At 43.5% G+C, this 21228-nt stretch overlaps 1 protein-coding gene across 5 annotated transcripts in view; it reads right to left on the bottom strand.

Annotated features, from left to right (window-relative positions):
• The window catches only part of LOC144679833 (RNA-binding Raly-like protein), a 1075847-nt gene extending 1060421 nt beyond the window's left edge, over positions 1-15426 (bottom strand). For all 5 annotated transcript variants that reach the window (XM_078540665.1, XM_078540664.1, XM_078540668.1 and 2 more), the window contains exon 1: positions 15175-15426. The gene's annotated coding sequence lies outside the window, so the exon portion shown is untranslated. The remainder of the gene's footprint in view (positions 1-15174) is intronic.
• Positions 15427-21228: the final 5802 nt, after the last annotated feature.

Raw genomic sequence — 21228 nt, 5'->3', positions numbered from 1 at the left:
CTGGTGGTCACAGTATTTATATGCTGATTCAGTTCAGTTTCCGGTCACTGGTAACCCCCAGGGTGTTGATAGAGGGAAATTCAACGATGGTAATGCCATTGAATGTCAAGGGGAGATGGTCAGATTCTCTCTTGTTGGAGATGGTCATTGCCTGGCACTTGCGTGACACAAATGATACTTGCTATTTATCAGCCCAAGCCTGAAAGTAGTCCAAGTCTTGCTGCATATGGACATGGGCTGCTTCATTATCTGAGGAGTCATGAAGGGTGCTGAACATTGTGCAATCACCAGCAAACATCCCCACTTCTGACAATACGATGGAAGAAAGGTCATTGATGCAGCTGAAGATGGTTGGGACCAGCACACCACCCTGACGAACCCCAGCAGCAATGTCCTGGGCCTGAGATAACTGGCCTCCAAAAGCCACAAATCTCTTCTTCTGTACTAGTATGTTTCCAACCAATGGAAAATTTTCCCCGATTCCCATCGGCTTCAATTTTGCCGAGACTCCTTGATGCCACTCCAAGCCAAACAATGCCTTAATGTCAAGAGCCTCAACCCACCTCTGAAATTCAGCACTTTTGTTCAAGGCTGTAAGGATCAAGGCTGTAAATAGGTCTGGGGCTGAGTGGCCCTGGCAGAATTGAAATTGAATATCAGTCATTAGGCTGTTGCTGACTTAAGTGCTGCTTAATAGCACTGTCAAGAGGTGTCAGCTGTGGCTCAGTTCATAGCACCCTCGCCTTTGAATCAGAGGGTTGTGGGTTCATGTCCCACTCCCGGAAACCAGGAACTGTGATTGTACTCGAAAGTACTCTGTGACTGTTGATAACTCGAAAGAATATTTAATAGCACTGTCAACAACACCTTTGATCACTTTGCTTCTGATTGATGAGGCAGTAATTGGCTGGATTAAACTTTCCCTTTTTTTGCCATAGACAGGACATTCCTGGCAATTTTCCACTTTGCCTGGTAAATGCCAGTGTTGTAGCTGTATTGGAATAGTTTGGCTAGTGGCACAAATAGTTCCAGAGCACAAGTTTCAGTTCTACAGTGCAGATGTTGTCAGGGCCCACAGCCTTTGGTGTATCCAGAGTGTTCAGCCATTTCTTGATATCATGTGGAGCGAATCAAACCGTCTGAAGATTGGTATCTATGATGCTAAAAATCTCAGGAGGAGGCCTAGATGGATCATCCACTCAGCACTTCTGACTGAAGATGGGTGTGAATGCCCTGTCTTTTGCATTGACATGTTGGGCTCCACCGTCATTGAGGATGGGGGGGTGGTGGGTGGGGGGTAAAAACGGTTGTGCAGTTCTGTCTTCACATGAGCTGTTTAATTGTCCACCACAACTCATGACTGGATGTGCTAGGAGTGCAGGACATTGATCTGATCCATTGGTTATGGAATTGGTTGGCTCTGTTTCTAGCCAGGCAAAACCACTGAAACCTCCCCCAGTGTTCCATTACACATATATACCAGACAAATACTTCCCCCATGTCTGTCCCAGGTATGGGGACAGAATGAAACACAAATTAGCTGTATTTAGAACACAATGGTACAAATCATTGCCCCATATAGATTTCTCTTTAGAGGTTACATTTATTGATATTTTATGATTAGACATGATATAAATATCAAATTCAAGAAAGCGACATTCATATATCTGCATTAGGTGAAACCGTGCATTTGATTATTTTCTTGGTTGGCTGTGTTTTAAGTCATACTGAATATTCCAGTTCCAGTTCATTAAAAAAAATATTCCTTTGTTCTCACAAAAGTAGCTGCTAGGAAAAGTTACACTTTCCATTGGGCAGCCAGTGTCAATGTCAAGTATTCCCATGTCAAGGTTTAGATGCAGAGTAATTCTCCCTCTCTCTATCCCAGCAATGTTCTTCAGCCACAATCTCAGCGTAACCGCACGAGGATGACATTTCCCATTCCAATTCCTCCACAAGTTGTAATTTACCACTAAATTAGATATGCTTTTCTGATGCGAGTTCATCCTTGTTAGGAAATGAACTGAGCCTCCACAAATTCATTTCATATTGGGATCTTACAAGCTGCTGACACAAGAGACTTTTATTTGAACAGCCTATGCTCAGTTTAAACCCTGGGGTGGAAATTTCCCAACCCGCCTGCGACGGGTTTCGTGGCAGGCGGGAGCAGAGAATCCAGCGGCAGGCAAAAAGTCAGAAATCCGCCAGCGTAAGAACAGCTTGCAATTCTCCCGATGGTGGTTTAATGGCTGGTCAGTTATCCTGTTGATTATAGTGGCCTGAACGCCATTGGCATTCATTATCATCTCATGAATGCTCATTAAAACACATGCTCTGTCAGGCTTTCCAATCTTGTGTCACAGCAGCGGGAAATTATGTCGACCTCAAGTCCACTTGAAAAGGGGGTGGTGTGCACAAGTCGGGCCTCAGTTCGCTGGTAACTTCGAGGTAAGTGGAACATATATAACCTACCTGACAGAGCGCTGCGCCGGACTTTTGGTAATGAATGCAACTCTGCTGGGCAGTAGGGTTGGTCTGTTCCTGCTTTTTGCCTACATTGTCCCAAGGAGCATCACTGCTGTTGTGTTCATACAGGCCTCCACTTTCAGAAACTTGCAATTCAACCAGGGGTGGACTGTGAGACAAGGGTGGGGTTGATGAACATGAGCAGGGCAACGGGGAGGGAAGGCTATGGAATAGCAGTGAGAAGGATGGGCGAACATGAGGGGGTACTTTCTGGGGTTGCCCTCTAACCTCTTGTTGCCACAGGAGTGAGCAGGAGTCTGCTTAGAAAGGACGAAAACCTCCTTGCGATGAAAAGTGCTGAAAGTCAATGGCTTCAGTAGCACTGTTAAAGGGCTATTCAGAACTCAGTGGCTTCACATTGCAGTCACTGCATCTCAAGACTAACACACAATATAGAATTTGGGAATGCTCGCAATAGTGAAGGAGGCACAGCTGTATCATATATGGCATTCCATCAATGAAGACCTGTCATGTGTTCACCAGAATTAACAGCCCTAACTAGCTAAAGGACATCCATGAGCAACTGATTGGTCATTAGTATGCCACATCATAAATTGGAGCACAGAGCTAGGTTGGGTCACTCATTTCCGTGCAGGGCTCAAGGCGTTACATATCTGTGATATCATCTTGGTCACCTCGATGTGTGTGCTAGCCTCAGGGACAAGGCGGCATCAGCCATCATGCAAGTAGGGCAGGAAAAACTTAAGATTTCCATACGTGTCATCTTCTGAGCTTCACTTTCTTGCCCCTTGAATCATTAATGTCTTCAATGTTTCCTTTCAAAAGAAGGCAAAAGCAAATATGGGATCCAGGGCTCAATGCTGCCTTTGTCAGAGTCCTAAAGCAATGGCAGAGGTGAAGGAGGGAAAGGCGACTCTGAACACAGCTCCAGCAGGAGGGACATGGTCAAGTGGATCCAGAACATGAACAGGAGGGTCAGAAGAGACTCAGACAACGGGGACGACTTGACAGACCTAGGGTTATTGTTGAAGAGTCACCTATTTACAAATCAGTGAGGCACAATGCCTCTTGTCTGCACTTGTCCCGATCTCTGGTACATCACATGTGCCACATTCTTCATGAAAACTTGATACCACGTGAGTTGGAGGGTTTCCCCTGCCAGTGGCTTTGTAGATGAACACAGTACTCAATTTCTTGGCCTCTGGTTCTTCCCAAGAGTCAACAGGTGACCTGTTTGGCATCTCTCAGTTCGCAACACATCGATGCATAAAGAAGGCCACAGGTGTCCTTCACAAAAAGGCCCATCATTATGTAAGGTTTGCTATGGACCAAGATAGCCAGGCTGAGAGATTCACTGGCTTCACCACCATCTCAGGCTTCCCTAGCGTACAGGGTGCAATAGACTGCACCCATGTAGCTACATGGGCCCCATGGCAGCAGGCCCTAATGTTTATAAACCGCAAGGGCTATCGTTGACAGAAATCTTTGCATCCTCACTGGCTACGAGTGAGGTCCCAGAGGACTGGAGAACGGCCAATGTTGTTCCATTGTTAGAGAAGGGTAGCAGGGATAATCCAGGAAATTACAGGCCGGTGAGCCTTACGTCAGTGGTAGGGAAATTATTGGAGAAGATTCTAAATGACAGGATTTACTACCATTTGGAAGCAAATGGGCGTATGAGTGAGAGGCAGCATGGTTTTGTGAAGGGGAGGTCGTGTCTCACTAACTTGATCGAGTTTTTCGAGGAAGTGACAAAGATGATCGACGATGGAAGGGCAGTGGATGTTATATACATGGATTTCAGTAAGGCCTTTGACAAGGTCCCTCATGGCAGACTGGTACAGAAGGTGAAGTCGCACGGGACCAGAGTTGAGCTGGCAAGGTGGATACAGAATTGGCTTGGTCATAGAAGCCAGAGGGTAGCAGTAGAAGGGTGCTTTTCTGAATGGAGAGCTGTGACTAGTGGAGTTCTGCAGGGATCAGTGCTGGGACCTTTACTGTTTGTAGTGTACATAAATGATTTGGAGGAAAATGTAACTGGCCTAATTAGTAAGTTTGCAGACGACACTAAGGTTGGAGGAGTTGCAGATAGTGAAGGGGATTGTCAAAGGATACAACGGGATATAGATCGGTTGGAGACTTGGGCGGAGAAACGGCAGATGGAGTTTAATCCGGACAAATGTGAGGTAATGCATTTTGGAAGGTCTAATACAGGCAGGAATTATACAGTAAATGGCAGAACCCTTAAGTGCATTGACGGGTAGAGGGATCTGGGTGTACAGGTCCACAGGTTAGAAAGTGGCAACGCAGGTGGATAAGTTAGTCAGGAAGGCATATGGCATGCTTGCCTTCATTGAGAGGGGTATTGAGTATAAAAGCTGGGAAGTCATGCTGCAGCTGTATAGAACCTTGGTTAGGCCACACTTGGAATATTGCATGCAATTCTGGTCACATTACCAGAAGGATATGGAGGCATTGGAGAGGGTGCAGAGGATGTTTACCAGGATGCTGCCTGGTCTGGAGGTTATTAGCTATGAGGAAAGGTTGGAGAAACTCGGATTGTTCTCACTAGAGCGTCGGAGATTGAGGGGCGACTTGATAGAAGTTTACAAAATTATGAGTGGCATGGACAGAGTAGATAGTCAGAAGGTGAGAGGAGAAAACTATAAAGGAGATGTGCGGGGCAAGTTTTTTACGCAGAGGGTAGTGAGTTTCTGGAATTCACTGCCAGAGGAGGTGGTGGAAGCAGGTATGATAGTGGTGTTTAAGAGGCAGCTTGACAAATACATGAATAGGATGGGAATAGAGGGATACGGACCCCGGAAGTGCAAAATGTTTTAGTTGACGGGCAATATGATCGGCGCAGGCTTGGAGGGCTGAAGGGCCTGTTCCTGTGCTGTACTTTTCTTTGTTCTTTATCCCATCAACATACAACTAGTGTGTGATCACCGGAAGCTCATAATACATGTTTGTGCACATTTCCCTGGGAGTCCATGGTTCCTACATCCTGAGTCACTCCCAGGTGCCTGAGATTCTTGAGGGGCCATTACGTCTGCAGGGGTGGCTGCTTGGGGATAAGGGTTACCCACTGAAACGCTGGCTAATGACACTGATGCGCTGATCTCAGGGTCATTGAGGAGAGGTGTAACACTGCTCACAGCTCCACATGCTGTCTTATAGAGCGGACCATGGGGCTTCTGAAGATGGGCTTTAGATGCTTGGACCGCTAAGGTGGCTCACTCCAGTACACTCCCGACAGGTTTCCCGCATCATCGCAATGTGTTGTGCCTTTCACAATCTGGCAATGCAAAGAGGTGAACTCCTGCCAGAGGATGAACTGGAGGAGATGATAGCTCTTAGAGGTTGAAGACCCAGAGGCCCAGGAACCTCACGAGGCTGCTGAGGGTCATTATGAGCGGGATCACGCTATGGAGGGAGGAAGATGTGGGAGACGTGCCTGTGATATGTTAATTACTGACAGGTTCCAGGAAGAGTAGTTAAGTGAGGGCATATGGCCACATCTCTCCTAGCCCACAATGCCATTTTCTTTAAACTCAGAGGATATCCACCCACTTGCATTGAGAATGAGTCCTGTATTCACTCTTGCACATTCTGTCCTCATGAATTGCCAGGTCATGATCTTTGTTTTGGCCCATGGGGTCCTGTGAGTGAGCTCACTCTGTGAACTGAGAGCCCACTTAGGAACAAGAGCGATGTGAGAGAAGACTTGAAACCTTCGCTGCCATCTAATGTTGCAAACACTGCTGTGACTGAGATGTGGACATGCCTAGGGATCTCCTTCTCCTGTGCATGTCTTTTCTTCTGCCACTACCACTAAGGAGACAGATATATCGCTAAGATATCAATGTTGATGAGCTGCCCTCACTCAATGGTGTTCCTGGAGGAAGAAGGGTTAGAAATGCTTACATCACACATTTCCAATAAAGATTTAAACACATCTCCCTGACATCAAACAAGGGTGTGGAGACTAGTTCAGCTGATGTTGACATCACATGAATATGAATCTCACAGTGGGACACTATCACTGGGTGGGAGCAAGGCTAAACCTCGAAATAAGAGGATTCCAAATGACAAAATCACAACGTTCTCAGTTGGCAGGAGCATTCACATAACCATCAAATATATTCACAAAAGTGCAATTTCCTTTCATGTCTAGCACACCCATGGCCTAAAAGTGACATCAATTTTTCTTAACTTTCCGAACTCTACCTCTACATCTGGGTCCAGCCCCAACATCCGCAGCAGAGGTGGAGGCAGCCTGCTGACTGCTATGTCCTGATGTCCTCTGGTGGCCTGTGGCCTGGAGGGCCCCAGCCTGATAAGAGTCACCTGCTCATGGGCAGTAGCATCCCCAGTGGCCTGAGAAGCTGGAGTGGATGGGGTCATAGGCAGAGGGGGCTGTGGGCGGCTACACATCCTTGGAGTGTCCTGGGTGCCCAAGAGACCCCTCCTGACACCTGCAGGAGATAGTGCACCTGGAGGGAGGTCATGGTGCCCATCCCCATGTAGCCTACATCTTGATGGTGCCCACCAGGGTGTGTGGCCATGGAGTGTAGGGCCAAGTGGGAATCCGGCAAGACCTGCTGGACCAAGGTCTCCGTGGTGGTCACCAGCCTTCCCAAGCTGACCTCAATGTGCTCGCATGTCAGAGCCACGACATCAGACAGAACACAAGCAGACTCCTCCATCATTCGCTCTAGTCTGCTGACTTTCGAATCTCTGCTTGATGTTCCACCACCTGTCATTGGATTTCCAGCATTGATTTGGTGGCTACTTCCAGAGGCTCATCATCTGACTTGGACCAAGTGGGTGGCTGGTCTCCAGCAGCTCTCAGAGTGCCAGAGACATGGGCTGTCCCTGCCTCTGACTGCTGCGAGGAGGTGTCAGTGAGGTGTTCCCCAAAAAATAAGCCCAAGCCAAATCTACAGCTATGCCCCACTGACATGTGTCTCTCTGAGCTGGTGGAGGGTGCTTGTGAGTGCTGTGATAGTTCTTCTGGAGCTTGCTCTTCCTATGAAGTCTGGGGGCTCACACTGGTGTTGCTGGACTGGCTTGGGGGCCTCGATCTGCTGGTGCCTAGAAAATAGAAAAGAGTTTCAGTTAATGAGCATGAGCTAGACAAGACTGCATGTGACTCACTGTGAATGTCAGGACTTGATGAAGTAATGGAGCTGTGATCCGTGGGTTCAGTTGGTGGGAGAGGCCGAACTCTCTTTCCCCACAGGAGCAATCCCTGTCCTCCCCAGCCAGCTCAGCTGCAGCCTCTTCAAACTCAGTGAAGGAAATGATGTCGGCCGTCCCTCCCCGTGTGCGATCTCTCACGGCCGTTGTGCACCAGCTTGGCCTGTATGAAGAAAGGAAGGCAAGTGATGAGAAGCGATGGAGCAGAAATTAGCTGAGATGGGTGTCCCCTGTGCGTGATGAGCCCTCCCCAGAAGGGCCAGAGGATGGAGTGTGAGCTACATGATAGAACAATGATAGAACCAACATGGTGATGTGAAAATCTCGGTGAGAGAATGAGTGTTGATATGTATCCCCGACTAATGGTTGTGCGAGATCCCTGAAGACAGTAGCCATTTGAGTGCATGATGAGAGTTTGATATTGGAGGGAGTTGAAGAATGACTTACCCTGGTGGAGCAGGTGAGATCATTCCTGCACTGGGTGCATTTCGGGCGCGGTTGCCAGCTGCGCTGACCTGCTCCACAATGGCCTCCCAGTCCAGAGAGGTGAGGCTGCTCTGCTTCCTGCAACCATCACTAGGATAGAGCAGGTGCTTTTGCACCTGCACCACTCTGATCAAGGCCTGGAGGGCCTGGTCCGTGAGGCGGGGCACTGCCTTCTTCTTCAGGCTTTCAGCCCTCCTCTTCTGGCTGCCAGATATCTCTGGTGGGCTGGAGAGAGTGAGATTGTGTGTTGGACTAGTCTTTAAATATAGCGTCCTGTGAACCCACCAGCTTATGGTGGGTGGAAGAATCAGCTCCCGACCCGCCAAGTGATTTGGATCAATACGCGCCTTTGCATAATTAATAACCCTCCAAGCACGAAATCGGACGCAAGTTCCTGCCATTCCACACAGCGGGGTGGGCACTGCCGAAACGGCCCTCCACTGCACTTAGTCTCATTAATAGAAAATTCTGCGCCCTAGCCTAAGAGATGATGTACTTAAGCCTATCCCACTGTATTACCCCACCCTATTTGTTTTTAACTGTTACAAACACCATAGCGACCGACACCTTTAAAAAAGAAATTGAAACGTCCAGTGATTGACTGAAAGGATCAGATTACAAGGTTTCAAGTTTTAAGACTTTCACTGAAACAACAACTAAAAGCAACATTGACTAAATGCTATTTCCGTAAGGAACTTATACTTTAAACTACAGAAAAAAATACCCCATTCACCGTTTAAAACAAATGAATACCTCCCACCAGTTATACTTTACAATGTCCCTTAAGTGCATACTTTATTCTCCACAAACCAGTCCAAAGCTATTCTCAGCTGCCTTTTCCACCAGATAACTTCTACTCCCCAAAATGACTTTCATGGTGAGGGACAAATTGGAGATCCCTCCCTCTAGCCAAAGCTAGGTAAATCTTCCAGCTTCATTTGAACCCTCACGGACTTGGTTTCTTCAATACAAGCATGAGCTCCCATCTGCATGGACAAGAGACTTGCTGCCTCTATCTCTCTGCTCTCTCAGACTCTTGCAGACTGACCCGCTCTGTGAATTTCAGTGATTTATTTGGAAAACCTGCAACCCAATCCTGCAACAGCTTCCTATGAGGCCTTCCCCTCTCAAAGCCCATCTCCATGGCAATATGAACCACATGAGCCTTATATCCAGGTAGAAATGCTAATTAGCTATCCATTAGACCCCAATTCCATTCTATCTTGAAATTAAATATACAGTTTAAAGTATAACCATTTACAAAACCTGACATTCTTAACATCTCCCTGGGAAAGGTGTGAATATCTTGCACCTTCTTCCCAGTATAACAACCTGGGGCCCCGTTTAGCCACCAATCCACTAAGACTGGTCAGCAGAATTCAGAGCAGGTCACATGACCCCTTCATTCTTCCATCTTACCCCAAACTAAGGACAGTCCCAAAACATAACAACCTTATAATCTTTGTATTTGTAATGTTTTCACTTACGATCTTTTAGTACAACAGAAGTTTATTTGAACCAAAAGCTCTTCAGTGAAGCAGAAACACAGGTGAGATGCACACGTTATCACATATCCAGCTGCATTTAGAAGCAAAATCCTGAGATTCAGAAAGATTTCGACTTGCGACCATATTAGTCCTTACAAGATAAAACAAGCTATTTTCCAAGTGTTCTTGCATTCATCTCTGCTCTCAGTATGCCTCAGTCACCTTCAAAACAGTTGGCAACTGGTCTGACAGCCTAAGAAGATTGTCCTCTTTGGAGTAGCTTTGCCTCTGGTTACCTGTTATCTATACAATTCACAAGTTGCTGTTCTTTGTCTTCGTTCACTGAAAATCCTAATCCTTGTTAAATATATTGCAGGTTCCTCTGACCTTTCCAAGGATTAGTGTTACCCCTTCATGGTTCACTGGCGGATGAACCAGGTTTAATAGCGCAAATGTCTATTCATTTTAAAATCTAAATTCAAGACCTTTCATTGTTGAATGATTTTACTTAAAAAAACACAATAAATGGTATTCCCTTTACTCACAATTAAGATCCATTGAGCTCAAGATTTGTCTTCAGCAGTAAGGCAAAATGGGCAACAGTAAATTTTTTTCTCCATTGACATGGAAAAAAAATTGGCACTCAATTTATTATTGCCCATTTTGGGGTACCCCCAAGGTCAATAATACCCCCAAAGATTAATAGCCAACTACTCAGCTTGTAAGTTTTTTGGTTTTATTCACACTCTGCTGAGTTATCTTAAGTAAAATTACTTTCGCCAGTGAGGCACAGAAAACATGGGCCAGTAACTTCCGCACTCCCCAGCATCGGATTTTGGGAGGGGTCTCCCAAAGATACGCTGGGGAACCCCTCTGGCAAGTTCCCAGGTAAAGGTTTTCACGGCAATTGCCCAGAAGTGCACACTTCCTCTGAACAACGGCACTTTGCTGAGAACCATCCAAAAATGTAATTTAAATCACAAACTTCAGATGGTTCCGCCAGGGTTATACCAAAAGTTACCCAGAAAAAGTTAGAAGAATTAAAACCTCTTCTAACTTAAGTACCTATTGTAAAGGCCCAGACCGACCCCACAGGACTGCCGTTCACTCCTAACCCCCACCCACATGCCCCCCCACCGACCTCAGGCACCCCCAACACCACCCCTCCCCAAACTCAGACACCCCCAATACCACCACCACCCACCACCCCTCCAACCTCAGACACCTCCAACCATCCCCCACCCCCCAGGACGCCCCCAACCCCCAAATCTACTAACCTTAGGCACTTACCTTCCCCTGGTCAATTTTGCTGGCCCTTTAAACTTGCCTGCTTTACTGCAGCAAGTGCCATAAACAAGGGGGCGTGGCTGGGGCCAGCGAGGAGTCTTTCGATGCAGGCCCCAAGCAACTCCGGAAAAAGGAAGTATCAATGTTATTTTCAAGACCAGGTAAGTAGCTATTTATTTCTTCTCATTTCTGCACTAGTCAGAGATTATGGCCCATGATTTTCATGCTTCAAACGCTGCAGTCGCTCATGTTATAATCAAACAGTTCCAGACACTTCCAATGAGCTAATTTTAGCTGGCATTATTTTCTAGTTAAATAGTGAACTTGACCTCAAAGTTTGCCATCTCATGACTATATCAATAACTTAAAAATAGCCTTTCTTGCTCGGTCTTGGGATGTGAGCCCCTCTGGCAAGGCCAGCATTTATTGCCCGTCCTTAATATCCCTTCAGCAGATGCAGCCCATGTGGTATAAGTACAACCACATTGCTGTTTGGTAAGTCAATTTCTCGATTTTCCTAAGTCAAGTGAAGGGACGGGAATATATTTCCAAGTCAGGATGGTATGCAACTTGCAGATGTTGGGGTTCCCATGCGCCTGTTGCCTTTGTTTTTCTAGGTGGTGGTAGAGGTCGCTGATTTAGGAGGTGCTGTCAAAAGAGCCTTGGTGAGTTTCTGCAGTGCATTTTTTAAATGGTACACATTAGTGCCACTGTGTGCCAGTGGTGGCGCGGCTGAATGCTTAAGATGGCTGATGAGGTGCCAATGAGCTACATTCATCCAGGCAAGGGGAGAGTATTCCATCACACTCCTGACTTGTGCCTTGTAGATGGTAGACAGGCTTTGGAGAGTCAGGAGGTGAGTTACTCGCCACAGTATTCCCAGTCTCTGGCCTATTCTTTGTTGCCACAGTATTTATATGGCTTTTCCAGTTAAGTATCTGGTCAATGGCAACCCCCAAGATGTTGACAGTTGGGATTCAGTGATGACAATGCCATTGAATGTTTACAAGAGATGATTAGGTTCTGCCAGTCTACTTGTTTAATTGGTCAGTTAATTACAATAGCAGACTACAAAGGTACTAATTCATTCACTACCTTTTATTTTCTAAAGCACATTTGTCTCCTTTGTCTTCATAAGTATTACTTCTGTGGAAGATTTTATTGGCTTATCCCTCATCGTACCACTCTTCTACCACTGGCATTCAGAAAATCAGTAAGCGCAGAATCACAAAAATGTTACAGTACAGAAGAAGGCCATTTGGTCCATCATGTCTGCACCAGCTCTCCAAATGAGCAATTCACTTGGTGCCACCTTCTTGCCTTCTCCCCATAACCCTGCACACTCTTGTTTTTTAGGAAACTGTCTAATTCCCTTTTGACTGCTTCAATTGAACCTGCCTCCACCACACTCTCAGGCAGTGCATTCCAGACCTTAACCACTCGTTGCATGAAAAAGTTTTTCCTCATGTCGCTTTTGTTTCTTTTACCAATTACTTTAAATCTGTGCCCTTTCATTCTCGATCCTATCTAACCTTTGTGAACCTGGCCTCCCTTAGTCTGTTGGCATTTAGACTCTTAAGAGGTTTTTAAAGGAGAAGGTGCATTAATATATATGCATATGTTAGCAATACCATCCAGACTGGATAGAACAACTTTAGTTAGGTTTGTTACTCCCCAAAATCAGGTGACTGGAAATGTAATTCAGCGTTTATTTTCCCTCTTATAAATACCTTAAATTAAGGTAAGCTATAAGACTTAACCACCATCAGAGTAGCTTCAAAGGAAATATTAACTCAAAGAAAAGCTTTGGTTTTAAGAGTCTGTCACTGTGTTTACCACACTTTGTTAACAGTTAATTCAAGCACTACACAATAACTTCCAATTGATACTAGATCCTCATGGAAAATGCCTGGGATATATTTTTTGTTCACCATTCACTTGGACAGTGTAACAAACGAAAATAGCACCTGTTTCTGTGTGATGTTACTATAGCAATTCCTATGCTTACTTATACTCCATCCTCAGGTTTGAAATTGGTAGCTTCTTATGAATTGCCAAGATTTGGCTTGGTGCTGTGCAGTGAGAAAACATTCAGCAGCATCAATACACTATAAATGTAATAACTTGTCCACATATTGATGTACTTATAGACTTAACTATTTTCAGCCATCTTCAGGTTAATTGAAAATGCAACAATAATGCCAAAATGCACAAAGAAATGTTTTCTTCAAAGTAAAGTCACATTCTGCAAAAGCCAATTTTCCTTGGCTGATTCAAAAAGAATTATTTTACTGTGAATTTTGTAACTACTTATAGAAGTGTAAAAATCAAACCAATAGGATGCTTTGACTGTTTTATAATATTCACCAAAAGATCTTTTAAAAAATTAATTTTAAATAATTGAACAATTTCTACCTAACCAAAATGTTGCCAGAACAATTGGAGTATGTATTTTAAATCTGGGTTTACTAATCTTATGACAACTGCAGTAGACTCCCTTGCTCAGGCTGCACACAGAATAGAGGCACAAATGGTTCACTAGCCAGGAAAGGTGGAGGTAAGTGGAGCTAGCAGCTTTCGGAGGGGTGAGAAAAACCACAAACAACACCTGTAATAATAAATCTTCTCTGTAGTATATGCAGAAAACAAAAAAAATGTACCTGGCTAATTTTCATTCTAGATAGATGTAACTGGGTCAAATATTTATAACATTTTATTTCTTAGATCCTGGAAATTTTTCCCCTGCTTTGTGACTGAAAACATGCTATTGAAGATGTAACTGATATCATAGATTCTCACCAAATGGGAATGCTCAGCAATCACTTTGCTTACAAAACATTAAAATTAGCTAGAACTTTCCAAACTTATGCATTATTAGACAGAGTTAGCCCTTTATCTGCCACACTCATTCTTTACAACGATCGAATTCTGGATAAGAGTCCGCCCAAACAGATACGTTTTACTCAATAACGGACAATTTGTTTACCACCTCCCACCGAACGGCACTGGTTTCAATTAAATCACTTGTGATAAAAATGGAAACGTGCAACTCCACTGTATGACGAGCACCGTCTGAATGGACATTCAGGGTATAGGTAACGTCAAACATGGCAATGTATCGCTGTCGTATTGGGCATCAGACCAGTTACTTACATTGTAGCAGCACTGTCAGAAACATGATGTACCGACTCCCCCTCACTGCTCCCCGAAGCTCTTCATTAGAAAGCATTTCAAGTTCTCATTCACGCAATTTAATGAAAACACAATAATATTCGGCAGCAACACCGCAAACAAGGCTCTAGGAAGCAGGCAGATCAGAAACAACGCGACATCCTTTACAGTGCATTGGACTTGTTAGGCAGACTAGCCACTCAGGAAAGCATTAAATAAAACACACGTTATTTACTTGATCAATATTTTATTCCCAGCTTTTCTGATGACAATGATCAGGTTACATTACATTGGCCCTGAAGTAAATGCCTGTGCTGAAGTGTCGGCGTGCCTTCTTGAACAATATAACCAATAACGCACTTCATTTTCCCCTCAAGAACTTCCACAGCCATCCACAACCTTTTTTTTGGCGGGGGGGGGGGGGGGGGGAGGTGTTAACGATTTAAAAAATTTCAACAACTGGAAAGCAGATTTGTCTTAAATTTAAAAAAAAAACCACAACCATCTAAAATAAGTACACATTTAGGAAAATGACTTCAAGAAAAAAAAAAGCAACAAGCTGCAAGAAAAGTTTCCCGTTAAAAAAAAGGTAGAAAAGTCCGCAAAACACTTTTGTTGTTGTTGACAACGAAAACTTGCTTCAGGTCGTGCTTTTGGTAGCTTGTCACTTCAGCTCAACCAAGCGAAGCATACAGATTGTGTCAATACCGGTATGGAAAAATACACCAATAAAGCTTTGCAAATAGAATGAGCACAATAGGAGAGAGTTTTTTTTTTAAAAAAAGCTACGGCTATGCATGCGTGTTAAAAAATATTCTTTTTGGCTGGCAACAGTAACAAAAAAAATATACAAAATATACACAGTTCCTTTTGCCAATGCCGTCACTGACTTACCACTATACAGCATGCAAGAACTTATTCTGCAAAATAGAATTTCTAAACCATGCTTCGTAGGCTCAATTTCTTTCTTTTTTTTTAAAAAAAAGTAGTTAAAAAGGAATGAAAATTACAAAAAAAGCACTGAAAAAATTCAGATAGGAAAAAACCTACTCACCGAGCGGGAAAAATTCAAGAGAGAAAAATACCGAAGTTTGTAATATGGCGGTGGAAGAAGTAATGAAGCGCCCTCAGCCTCAGGCAAAGGCACGTGATCGAGAGAGCCTGCTCCCAGCAATGCCCAAAGGATGACAGAGACACAAATCCCCCCCAAAAATCAAAGCTCGGCCCAATTCATCTGCCTCACACCCAGTCTGTCAGAATGATTCAGGTTCGCCCCGGCCTTTCACACCCGCTCTTCCTCACACTAAACAGCTGCAATCGGCGTGTCCCTTAGAACGCGAGCTGCGCATCCCTAAAAATCATATGGTGCAGTCCGCTGGATTATCGGGAGACAGTGTGGGGTTTGGGAGGAGGGGAGAGGGAGACAGCAGCCTGTTATCCTGGGAAACGGTGGATGATTTGGCGGGGAGGGGGGGATGTGTGGAGGGGAGAGGAGTCTCAGAGACAGATGCTGCAACTCTTTTTACCTGCTAGAATCATTTTCAAAGGACCGTCCACCAGGAGCTTTAATGTGTTGGGATTTTTAGTTGATCAGAGCATTATAAATCTGTTACACACTTTTTTTTATCTCTTGGAGACCTTATTTGCGAGCGGCATATTTACTTATTAACTCGGTTTTAATCTGAATTATTCACTGCCAGGTTTCATCTACGTGGGAATAATTAGTTGTGATCGTATGTGATGGGCAGTAGAGGCACGGAGGCAAGTGGTGACATCTCCGGCTGGTGGAGCGGTGTGCGCGGATTTAAAGCAACCTGAACTGCGTTGTGTTTTTGCCTTTTTTGATAGGATTTTTTAAAAAAAAATAAGTTAAATACAGTGCACTCTCCACCTTATTGCAAATTTCTGGTGGTCTAGAGCCAGCATATGACATTTGTACGGCAACAAAAACGCTTATGCCAAAAAAATGAACCTTGTCGGCATTAGAATGAATAATTCCGGGCAGCTTTCACTGTAAATCAAAGAAAACTTTCAAAGTCTCCAATTTAACTGTTTTGTAACAATAACATACATTTAAAACTATTAGGAATTTGCCTTGCTCAGACCTACCTTTGAATCAGCATCGCCACTGTATCGTAACACAAACTAGCTCATAAATGAGCAATTTCAAACAATATGAAAGTATCAGACAGGAGGTTAGAATAGCACCGATTTCATCAGTTTTCCTATACAGTCTCGTGAAAAACAATGAATTCATTAGATTCCAGACATGGCAACAAGAACATGATCCTCACCATCTTGCCTCTATGGAAGATGCACATCTATATTCTCTCTTTGGCTTTGTCACACAACATTTCAGCTTAAATATTATTAAGAATGCTTTATACAGATTATATATGTGCATAAACCGATCAGGTTAGGTATAATCTTCCCCAATCTTTTAATGTGCTCCCATCTTTGGCGCATTTCCTACTTTCTCCAAATCCATTCACTTTTGAACAATTGATCATAAAGTACTTTCTGACTGAAAAAACTACCCTTGGTGTATTTTAATCGCTGAGATATACATTAAGTAAACGTTGCTTAACTATTTGGAGGTAATAAGAATTCCGATCATAGAAACGGATAAAACCACTGTTTATGTATCGTTATAACTGGAGAGACTGCGTTAAAATATTAGCACTAATAAAAGCACTGCCAATCGATTAGTATTGATTTTATTGCTTACACCTGTTTCATATACGAGTCGATCTTCCGTGACACTCACAGTAAAGTTAAAACCTAGAATAGACTTTAGGTTTAGGTGGGAGGGATCAGGGCAAGGATAATTAGACCAGAGTGCAAGGACCTAATTGAATCCTCCTTTTAATATTTCCAGTAAAAATCCCGACACCTTTATCATGGAAGAATGCCCATTTGTAAATACGGGTATGCCTTTCTGCCAGTGAGGTCGATGCAATGCCTCAACTGGTAGGTCAGAGTAATTACAGCGTGACAAGTTTACTCAGGAACTTCACATTAAAATTTTTGACGTAGGAATTTATAATGGCAAATATTGGCATAACATGTTTGCAGATTTAAGGTTTTTGATTTTTACATAGAAATGTTTTAATACCAAAAATCTGCATACTGCATTCTCTTGGCCTATATCTTACTTTTTAATTGAGCAAAAGAGATAACCGACATATAAACTGTATCGGGTTGTGTATTGACATACAATGGTATCGTTTTCAGTGTGGAATACATTTTATTTTCTATTAGCTAATTGAGGTACTTAGAAAAATGCAGATTGTGATGATAAAGCAAACACTAATGATTACATTTGCATGAATCACAGAGTAATTTTCTGTTTTTACATGGCACATTGTTCATGGGAAAGACTTGAGCATGTTGGTTTCATCAGCACCTTTTACTGTTAGCTTTATTTGACATATCAGCACTATAGACCGCTAATTTAGAGGCATACATATTTCTTGCAAATAGTGCATTTTGCCATTCCCATGCCTACTATAGAGGATGTGGGGATCTGGGGTTATTTTTTTCCCCCCTATAAACCATTGCAATTTTTCTGTGAAGAATGGTGCATTCTGGTTCATTTTAAACACTTCTTTATTTCACTACTGATCAATTTGTAATCTAAAAAAGGGAAAGTACTTTGAATTTATCCATATTCAACACATCAATCAGACCATCACTTTTCCAAATGTATTTGCACAGTCACTCTCCGCTTCACTTTTCCTATAATTCCTCCAGTTCACAGAGAAATTCACTCCCTCCTTTCTCTACATCGCATAGGAGCTACCTCTTCAAACAACTCCTATCTCCTAGTCCACAAAAACACTCTGCTTACTAATCTTTTCACTACTGATAACAGCTGCAGTTGCTATCTGATACTGCACCTTCATTCCAGAAGTAAACTCTGCGTTGTGAGTGGGAATTCTTCTGCCTCTTGTTGCTTCTGCTTCAGTCCAGGATGCTGTTTCCAAATTGAGGTTTCAGCAAGAAGTATAAGCTCCAGTCAAGACCAGTAGCGTGAGAAATGGATGTTTTTTAAAAATATTTTTGGGGAATATTGTGTTATTCTGTGAAGAAGACTGCATGTGCGTGCGCATGTTTGTGTGTGTGTATGATTTAATTAAACTGGGCAGAGATTAAGAGGAGACAGGTTGTCTGGGGGTTTACAACATGAAAAGGATAGAGGTGTTAAGTTTGAGGTACACGTAAATAGATTGGATCTAACATTTGCATTTTTTAGATAAATTGAGAGTTTGTTTGAATATCAAAGGGCAGTCAGAGGTAACAAGAAACATATCTGCATCTTGCAGAAGTTTCATAGGTAAATAGAGGTGAGGTTAATATATTTTATTGACCTGAAAGCAAAGGCAAAATGGAAACATGAAAGATTTATATTGAGAAGGATTTGTATTTCAAAGAGGTGTAAGAACAATAGAACCTGAGATAAAAATGAAGGGGGAAAAAAAGGGATTTTAGAGTTACCATGGAGAGCTTAAGGGAGCAGTTGTTGTACTGGAGCTGTTGTTGAGTTGGATCTGAGTTGGGAGCTATGGTTCTGGGCTGGGAGAAGATGCAGGTTTGAATCAGCTTTCCTGTTAAGCCAGAAAAGCCTTGAGCTGCAAAAAGCAGTTTTATTCTGAAGGTTGGATTTCCACAGCAGAGTGGAAGAGAGTTAAGGGTCATGTGGTATGCCTTTGTTAAAGCTACAGCAGGTTTCCTTGGGTAATATTACTGGAATTTTATAGATAAGCACAAGGAAGTGTTGCCTAGAAGGTGTTTACTTTTGGGGTGAAATATAAGCTGGTTTAAGGTGGGGGGTGGGGTGGGGGGAGAGAAGTTGGGGGGGGGGGTGGTTGTAGGGACAAGCAAGCAGTGATAGGAGCAGATAATCAAAAGATGTCACAGACAAAGGAACAAAGACGTGTAAAAGGTGGTGATATTATCTAAGAGAATGTGCTAATTAAGAATGGATGGCAGGACACTCAAGATACAGCTCTAGTGGGGGTGGGGTGGAAAGATTGGCAGGGCATTACAGTTATAGATTTAAAAATAATGGAAATAGGTGGGAAAAGAAAAATTATATAAATTATTGAAAAAAAACAAAAGGGAGGGGGAAGAAACGGAAAGGGGGTGGGGATGGGGGAGGGAGTTCAAGATCTAAAGTTGTTGAATTCAATATTCAGTCCGGAAGGCTGTAAAGTGCCTAGTCGGAAGACGAGGTGCTGTTCCTCCAGTTTGCGTTGGGCTTCACTGGAACAATGCAGCTAGCCAAGGACAGACATGTGGGCAAGAGAGCAGGGTGGAGTGTTAAAATGGCAAGTGACAGGGAGGATTGGGTCTTTCTTGCGGACAGACCACAGGTCAGAACACCTGCGGTCAACACCTGCAGTCTGTCCGCAAGAAAGACCCAATCCTCCCTGTCGCTTGCCATTTTAACACTCCACCCTGCTTTCTTGCCCACATGTCTGTCCTTGGCTTGCTGCATTGTTCCAGTGAAGCCCAACGCAAACTGGAGGAACAGCACCTCGTCTTCCGACTAGGCACTTTACAGCCTTCCGGACTGAATATTGAATTCAACAACTTTAGATCTTGAACTCCCTCCTCCATCCCCACCCCCTTTCTGTTTCTTCCCCCTCCCTTTTGTTTTTTCCAATAATTTATATAATTTTTCTTTTCCCACCTATTTCCATTATTTTTAAATCTGTAATGCCCTGCCAGTCTTTCCACCCCACCCCCACTAGAGCTGTACCTTGAGTGTCCTGCCATCCATTCTTAATTAGCACATTCTCTTAGATAATATCACCACCTTTTACACATCTTTGTTCCTTTGTCTGTGACATCTTTCGATTATCTGCTCCTATCACTGCTTGCTTGTCCCTACAACCACCACCCCCCCCCCAACTTCTCTCCCCCCACCCCACCCCCCACCTTAAACCAGCTTATATTTCACCCCGCTCCTATATTTACTCAGTTCTGCTGAAGGGTCATGAGGACTCGAAATGTCAACTCTTTTCTTCTCTGCCGAAGCTGCCAGACCTGCTGAGTTTTTCCAGGTAATTCTGTTTGTGTTTTGGATTTCCAGCATCCGCAGTAGTTTTTTGTTTTTATCTCTGTGTTTACTTTTGGGTCTGACTAAGTAGAGAATCTTCTGGAGGGAGTGTTTTGTACGACTGATATTTAACTGTGCAACCAAAACCTTATGTGATTAAGTTTTCTTTCATTCTTGTTAATAAAACTTTTACTTTTAATTTTTAAAATCCCAAAAGTGTTACTGAACTTCTTGCTGCTGAGATCAGTACGTCTTCCTCTCGTTTTCAAAATACAAAACAGGGGTATGGCCCATAAGCCAAGTTTCCCTCTGGGATTTGGTTTGCGTAGCAATTAACATCAGTTGTGGTCATAACAGTAGTAAGAAGGTCACCCAAGAGTGCAGCAGAAAAAGTTTTCCTTGGGCTGCATCTAATCATGGGGCAGGGATCAACAGTTGCATCAAAAGCTCAGCAATTTTCCACCTCAGGAAATTAAATGCAATGCATGTGTCTGGCAATGCTCCTGAAGCAAGCCCTTTTATCCTTTCAAAAACACTGTCACCAAACAGTGAGGCTCAGAACAATATATCCAGTGTTGTCTCCAATTGTTGTTTTAAAAGACACTGGAAATAACCTTTGGGATATTGTAATCTATTGCTTTAAGTATAATGAAATTCCTGAAGAGTTTTATTTTATTTTATCAATTAAAATGAGAAGTTTTCCTGAGTCCGTGCAGACCTGTAGAGGAAAAGGCCTAATTTTCCTTCCATCAATTCAGATAAAAGGAAAATCAGGCTGGTTCCTTTAGAAGCAAACCATATGACTGGTCAATATTTTAATATTCTCTGCCCCTGGAAAATTTCTCTTTTGGATGGGGTGCAATTTCACCTCTTTCTGCAATGGTGGATATCTAAGTCTGTTCTCCTTGCCCCTTTTTGAAAGGAACATTTTCTAAAACTGATGTGTGCAACCTTGTAATCATATTGACCCTGAGATGAACTTCCAACCACATATTCACGCCATCACTAAGACCGCTAATTTCCACCTCCATCACATCACCCCAC

This window comes from Cetorhinus maximus, chromosome 4 (assembly GCF_964194155.1).
Source record: "Cetorhinus maximus chromosome 4, sCetMax3.hap1.1, whole genome shotgun sequence".
Taxonomy (NCBI): domain Eukaryota; kingdom Metazoa; phylum Chordata; class Chondrichthyes; order Lamniformes; family Cetorhinidae; genus Cetorhinus; species Cetorhinus maximus.
The sequence above is the reverse complement of the archived record's forward strand: the minus strand, read 5'-3'. Positions and strand labels throughout refer to the sequence as shown.